Consider the following 7,292-nt stretch of genomic DNA (forward strand, 5'->3'; position numbering starts at 1 on the left):
AAAAACCAGGCCTACAATTTCAAGCCATATTTGAAGCAAGCTTTAATTAAATATTGGCCAGGATGATGGGCTCTGACCAGGACCATTTGGAGTGCCCAGGAAATGGTGACAAGTCACATTTTGCAGAGGCTTCAAAAGTCGAACCCATTAGGTCTGATCAGTGGCAAGCATACATCCTGGCATACTTCCTGCCTAATCAGGGGCAAGCATTCATCTTGACATATTTCCTGCTCCTGCTCCTCCAACCCACCTGTGATCAAGCATATCCAGTGCAGATGGGTTAAACAAACAGGACAAACAGGAATAGATTTTTAACTGTCTTAACTGCAAACAGAACCCTTAACTGCAAATGAAAGTCTTAACCTGTAAGGTGTATTTTTCCTGCTTTGGTCTTGCATTAAATTGCAAGGTGTATTGTTCTTGTTCCTGTTTGGTCTCACATGATGGATACATAACTTATCCAACTTTCTTTCTTTCTTCCTAACCTACCTTTCTTTTGTTCTTTCTTTCCTTCTTCCCTTTTTCCATATATCTTGCTTGCCCAGGCTGCCCCTGAACACATGATCTTTTTGTCTCAGATCCACTCCTTCCAAATGCCCATTTATAGGTATCTGCCACTGTGGCAAATAGCTCTTTGTTTTTGCTGTTTATTTTTAGAGCTGGGGGCTGGTATTTCATTATGTTGCAGAGGCTAGAATGCAGGGGTCGTTCACAGGTCCTGTCTTCTGATCGTGTGTATTTGACCTGCTCCATGTGGATCTCACGGTCCTGGGTTCATTCGCGCATCCTTAGGGAATATGGATTTCCCTCCTCTCTACATACCACAGTTGCCCACTGCACTATTTCCTAGTTTGCTTTCTGTTGCTATGATAAAGTAATGACCAAAACCAACCTGGGGAAGAAAGGGTTTATTTCATCTTACAAGCAATAGTCCATCATCAAGGGAAAACAGGACAGAAGCTAAAGGTAGGAACTAAGTGAGAGACCAGGGAAGAATGTTGATTACTGGCTTGCTCAGTTTGCTTTCTTATATAACCCAGGATCAGGCAGGTTACATAGGAGTAATACTACCTATAGTGGGCTGTGCCCTCCCTGAAGCAATCATTAATCAGGAAAATGCCCCCAAAGACTTGCCTACAGGGCAGTCTGATGCAGACAATTCCTCAGTTGAGATTACCTCTTCTCAGTTGCCTTACCTGTGTCAAGTTGACAAAAAGTAACCAATGTCACTGGAGTCCTCAATTCGTGGGCTCAAACAATTCTTCTCCATCCTCCTGTCTGTCTGTCTGTCTGTCTTCCCAGCTGTAGGGGGTTGATCTGGTGCCGCTATGTATACAAATGTTAAATACTGGCCCCCAAGATCTGGTTGCTCCCACCAGGAAAGTCTCAAATACACCAGCTTTTCTTGTGCAAACCTTGCTCCCTATGTTAATTGGTCAATAAAAGGTTAAAGCCTGTGACTGGGCAATAGGTAGAGGTACACAGGTTTTCAGTATCTGTCTGGGGGATCACAGGTAGAGAGAAGAGAGGAAGAAAGGACATAGGAGAAGGAAGAAGCCACCGTGAGAGGAGATGGACCATGAGCATGGGACCAGGAGAAACAGCAAGTAACAAGGGACATATGGCTGGGATATAAGTTAGAATAGCTCAAAACCTGCCCAATCTAGGCTACTGCTTCTAAATAAAATACTTGGATTGTGTGTCTTTTATACAGGCTAGCTAGAACTCATAACTCCTTTTTTTTTGTTTTTGTTTTTTGTTTTTTTTTTAAGGCAAGGTTTCTCTGTATAGCCCTGGCTGTCCTTGAACTCACTCTATAGACCAGGCTGGCCTTGAACCCACAGAAATTCACCTACTCCTCCCTCTCAAATCCTGGAACTAAAGGTCACTGTTGCTCTACTCAAAAAGTCTTAAAGTAAGAGATTTATAGATTTAGAAATAGAACTGGCACAATGAATAAAAACAGTAAAGGGTTAGGGAAAACCATCAAAAAATTAATAAGGACAGAAAAAGTAGAATGAAGTCAATCATAGAGCCCTAATTTCCTAATAGCAAAGTCCAGGAAGAAAACAAGATGGCCTGCATGAGTCCTGTGCAGCCCTTAGAAAAACATAGCATAGAATAGTTAATGATATGGGGATAGGATACATTCATGACATTTAAATTTTTTCCTAACTTGTTGGTTTTAAGTTTTTTGAGACAGAGTCTTACCAAGCTTCCTTTGATTTGTGTGTTCCTCTGGCCTTGGCTTCTCAGATTACAGGCATACCACCACACCCAGCTCACTCACTCCATGTTACTGACTAGAAAATCAGCAAATCACAATACAATAAATAGTTACATGAATGCCATAGACCAGTGGATTATACATGTTAAAATCTGTTTTGCTTTCCGGCCACATCAAGTTTCTATTGCTATGTAACAAGTTGCTACAAATCCAGTGACTTAAACAATGTATGTTTATATCCTCCAGCATCCATGCCCAGGCTTAGCTTAGCATGGAATTCTACTCCGGTTTCACAGGGCTGCAGGCTTTGTGTCAATGACACCATGGTTCTCATCTGAAGCTCAGGGCTTTCCTTAGAGCTCCCTCAGATTGCTGTGAAACCTCAAAGTCAGGACTGCAGGACTGAGAGCCCGCTTTCCTTAGCTGCTGTTGGTCATTCCTAGGTCCCTGAGGCCACCTAGAATTCCTTGTTCTGTGGCCTCATGATAGTTTAAAACGTAAATATCTGCTTTCTTTCTGGCCAGCAGGAGTATGTTACTCTGTTTTCTTCCATTGTCTACTTCTAGATCCCTTTAAGAGTTAGTTCACAGGGGTAGAAAGGTGTCTTGGGGGTTAAGAGTGCTTGCTGCTCTGGCACAGTACTCAGGCTCAGTTCCCAGCACCCACATGGGTGCTCTCAGCCACTGGGAACTCCACTTCCAGGACTTGCAACACATAAAATAGAAATACATAAATCTTTTCTTGTTTGTTTTAAGTTCATCCAAGCTAGCACCTCTCTCTCTCTCTCTAAAAAAGAAATTATTCCCAGATAGTATTGGCACACACCTTTAATCTCAGTACCCAGAAGGCAGAGGTAGATGGATCTCTGCATCACAGCCTAGCCTGCTCTACAGAACGAGTTTCAGGACAGCCAGAGCTACACAGAGAAATCCTGTCCTTAAAAACAAATATATATATACAAACACACACACACACACACATATGATTTTATGTGTATGAATGCTTTGCCTGTGTCTGTGTCTTTGAACCAAGCATGTGTGCCTGGTATCCTTTGAAGCCAGAAGACGGTATTAAATGGCCTGAAACTGGAGTTGTACACTGTTGTGCGATGCCATGTGGGTGCTGGAAACCACACCCAGGTCTTCTGGGAAAACATGCAGTACTCTTCCCTTTAACCACTGAGCTATCTGCCCAGTCCTCTTTCTTTTTCTAGACAGGGTCTTACTATGTAGCTCTGGAACTCATGATATAAACCAAGTTGGCTTCAAATTCAGAGATTTGCCTTCCTCTGTCTTCCGAGTGCTGAGACTAAAGGTGTGGTCCATCATGCCTGGCTGCTTGAGTCTTTAAAAGCAACTTTTTTTTAAAAAGCTATTTTATATGTATGAATGTTTTGACTGCATGTATATCTGTGCATCACATGTATGTCTGGGGTTTGAGCAAGTGAGAAGAGGACTTCAAATCCCCTGAAACTAGAGTTACTTGTGTTATAATCTACCATGTGGGTGCTGGGAATTGAATCTGGATCCTCTGTAAGAACTATTAACTGTTGAGCCATCTCACCAAGGGTGTAGCCCAGGCTCTCCTTACTGATTCTCCTGCCTCTGGCTCTCAGCATATCCTACTTGCATGCACCACCACTGCCTCTTTTAACACAAAAGGTTAGGGATTACACATGCTGAAATCCCTTTGTCATAAAAAGAATCATGAGAGGACTATTCTGCAGAATTCATAGGTTTAGCGGGGTAGTGGTGGCTCAAGCCTTTAATCCCAGCACTTGGAAGGCAGAGGCAGGTGGGTTTCTGAGTTTGAGGCCATCCTGGTCTACAGAGTGAGTGCCAGGACAGCCAGAGCTATACAGAGAAACCCTGTCTTGAAACACCAAAATAAAATAAAATAAAATAAAAAATAAAAAATAATAAAAAAAATCCATAGGTTTGCTCCAACTCAAAGTTCATGGCCTTAGATAATACACAACTTTGAGTTTGTTTCTCTTTTTTAAACATGTATTTATTTTTTCATTCATTCCTGTGCGTGTGTGTGTGTGTGAGAGAGAGAGAAAGAGAGAGAGAGACAGAGACAGAGAGAGAGAGAGAAAGCCTGAATGTGCCATGGCACACCTGCAGGGGTCAGGAGATAACTTCTGGGAGTCAGTTTTCTCCTTCCACCATGTGGGTCCCCAGGAATAGAACTTGGTTCATCAAGCTTTGCCAGCAGGTGCTTTAACTCTCTAACCCACTGAGCCATCTCACTGGCTCCATCTTTTTCACCTTATTTTATTTTGTTGTGGAAATGGGACTAGCCTAGACCTGTACCATTGAGATACACCCCTAGCCTCATCTATTCCCTTTCCTTTCCTCTCTTTCCTTCCTTCTCCTTCCCTTTTTTTTTTTTTTTTGAGACAGGGTTTCTCTGTGTAGCCCTGGCTGTCCTGGAACTCACTCTGTAGACCAGGCTGGCCTCAAACTCAGAAATCCACCTGCCTCTGCCCTCCCAAGTGCTGGGATTAAAGGCATGAGCCACCACTGCCCTGCTAAGATTTTTCTTTTTCTTTTTTTTGAAGGAGCTAGTACTCTCTCTTTTTTTTTTAAAGATTTATTTATTATTATATGCAAGTACACTGTTGCTGTCGTCAGACACACCAGAGGAGGGCATCGGATTTCATTATGGGTGGTTGTGAGCCACCATGTGGTTGCTGGGATTTGAACTCAGGACCTCTGGAAGAGCAGTCAGTGCTCTTACTCGCTGAGCCATCTCGCCAGCCCAGGAGCTAGTAAGTACTCTTACCACCAAACCATCACTATCTTTTTGCCACCTCACCCATTTTATTTTTTAATAAAGTGTGTGTGTGTGTGTGTGTGTGTGTGTGTGTGTGTGTGTGTCTGTGTATGAAAAATGTACAGAGAATCATCAGATGCCCTGAAGCTGGATTTGTAGGCTTCTGTGAGCTGCCTCACTTGCAAGCTGGGAATTGAATCCATGGCCTATGTAAGAGCACTAAGTGCTCTTAATCACTGAGCTACCTGTCTACCCCCATTATATCTATTTTTATTCCTGGCTCTCACTTTTGTGATTCAGAACTACCCATCTTACACATGGACATTTCCCCAGGAACTTTAAATGGAGTATTTTGCAGATTAGCCTGGAGCCTAGCACCTAGGAGGTCTTCTATAAAAATGAATGATTACTCATCATAAACCTTATTTTTTAGCTCCTGCTGTGTGATCTACTTCCTTTCGCTGCTCCTCAGTGCGGTCTCCAGATCACTTATTTACTGGCAGCATCTTTGCTCCTGGGTTATTTGTTGTCTCTGCAGGATGCCCAAGGAAGAATCCAACCTGGTTCTCCCACCAGCAGGGAAGCACTGAAGCAATAAAAATGAAGATAACTCCACGCCAAGCCCACAGCACCCTGAACAATCACTTTGGTGGCAGTCTCTCGTGGGTCCAGTCAACAGCTACCCAGGCCCTGGCTGGTGCATCCTAGTTGTCTAGGGATCTCTTGTAGAAGAGCAAGACTTGTGCTAAAGGACAGCTGGAGCTTCAATGTCTAATAAATACTACAAAAATTCCAATCATGTTACTTATGTATTGCTTCTTGAACTTTTATGTATACAAAAAATGGGTTTCATTGTGACATTTTCATGCCTATAAATCTTTAGACTTTGTTCTTGTTAGCCTCATTCCCAGTTCATATTTCTTGGAAGCAGTAACGGGGAGAATTTAGAAGCTTTACATTGCATAGCACACTGGTAAAGCCAGCAGTTCTGGTTTAGAGCAGGGTTCGGTCCCATTTTTAGCTTTGTCTATCAAGACCTGGGTTGAGCATGAGATTCTATCATGCTGGGGCTTGGTTTTCCCAGGGTTAGAGTAGAAAGGACGCTACAGAGGTAACACTGATGGAGTACCTATTGTTTAGTCAAAACACATGCAGTTGTCTCCTTTGCACCATGAGAACGAGCTACAGACAGAATTTAAGCTGGGCTGGGTGGTATACATCTTTGTTCTGGCACTCAGGAGATAGAGGTTGGTAGACTTCTCTGAATTTGGGGTCAGCCTGGCTTACATACTGAGTTCCTGGACAGCCAGGTCTTCCCCCAGCAAACAAACCAGCACAAATAAATAAATAAATAAATAAATAAACTAGGACAACAAAACAACCCCCCAAAAACAAACAAACAAGCAAAAAGACCCAGAAGTCAAGCCAGGGTTGTAGGGTTGTTTTTGTTTGTTTGCTTGTTTCTGAGACAGGTTTTTTTTTTTTTTCTGTGTAGCTCTGGCTGACCTGTAACTTTGTAGACTAGGCTAGCTTCAAACTCACAGTGCTGGGATTAAAGGTGTGCATCACTATGCTCTACCAGGGCTGTAGTACTAAGAGAGGCTAAGGAAGAGGACATGCTTAAAGTCAGGAGTTCTAGGATATCCCGAATAATACAGGGAGACCCTGTCTCTACAATAAACAAACAGATAGAGGTTGGAAAGGTGGCTTAGTGCTTAAGAGTAAATGTTGCTTTTGCAGAGGACCCAGGTACAGTTTCCAACATCCATATGGTAACTAACAATTGCCTGAATTACAGTCTCAGGAGCTCTGGAACCCTCTTCTTACATGACTGCCAGGTATACATACATGCGTGTTGTAAAACATGTATAAATGTAAAACATGTATAAATCTTTTTACATAAGATAAAAATTGTAGCCGGGCGGTGGTGGCACATGCCTTTAATCCCAGCACTTGGGAGGCAGAGGCAGTTGGATTTCTGAGTTCGAGGCCAGCCTGGTCTACAGAGTGAGTTCCAGGACAGCCAGGGCTACACAGAGAAACCCTGTCTCAACCCCCCCCCCCCAAAAAAAATTGTGGTTTGAATAAGAATGGCCTCATAAGCTCATATATTTGAATGCTTGGTCACCAAGGAGTGGCCCTATTTGAAAGAATTATAAGTGTTAGGAGGTGTGGCCTTGTTGAAGGAAGTCTATATCAGTAGGGGTGGTTTTTGAGGTTTCAAAAGCCCATGCCGGGCGGTGGTGGCGCATGCCTTTAATCCCAGCACTTGTGAGGCAGAGGCAGG

General features: G+C 43.1%; 1 long non-coding RNA gene across 1 annotated transcript in view; it reads right to left on the reverse strand.

Annotated features, from left to right (window-relative positions):
- Window positions 1-1,182: 1,182 nt before the first annotated feature.
- LOC116070683 overlaps window positions 1,183-7,292 on the reverse strand; it is a 6,758-nt gene continuing 648 nt past the window's right edge. The window contains exons 2-3 of the long non-coding RNA XR_004110503.1: window positions 2,212-2,303; window positions 1,183-1,326 (exon numbers count right to left, since the gene is read on the reverse strand). This is a non-coding gene — a long non-coding RNA (uncharacterized LOC116070683). The remainder of the gene's footprint in view (window positions 1,327-2,211; window positions 2,304-7,292) is intronic.

This window comes from Mastomys coucha, unplaced genomic scaffold (genome assembly GCF_008632895.1).
Source record: "Mastomys coucha isolate ucsf_1 unplaced genomic scaffold, UCSF_Mcou_1 pScaffold22, whole genome shotgun sequence".
NCBI lineage: Eukaryota > Metazoa > Chordata > Mammalia > Rodentia > Muridae > Mastomys > Mastomys coucha.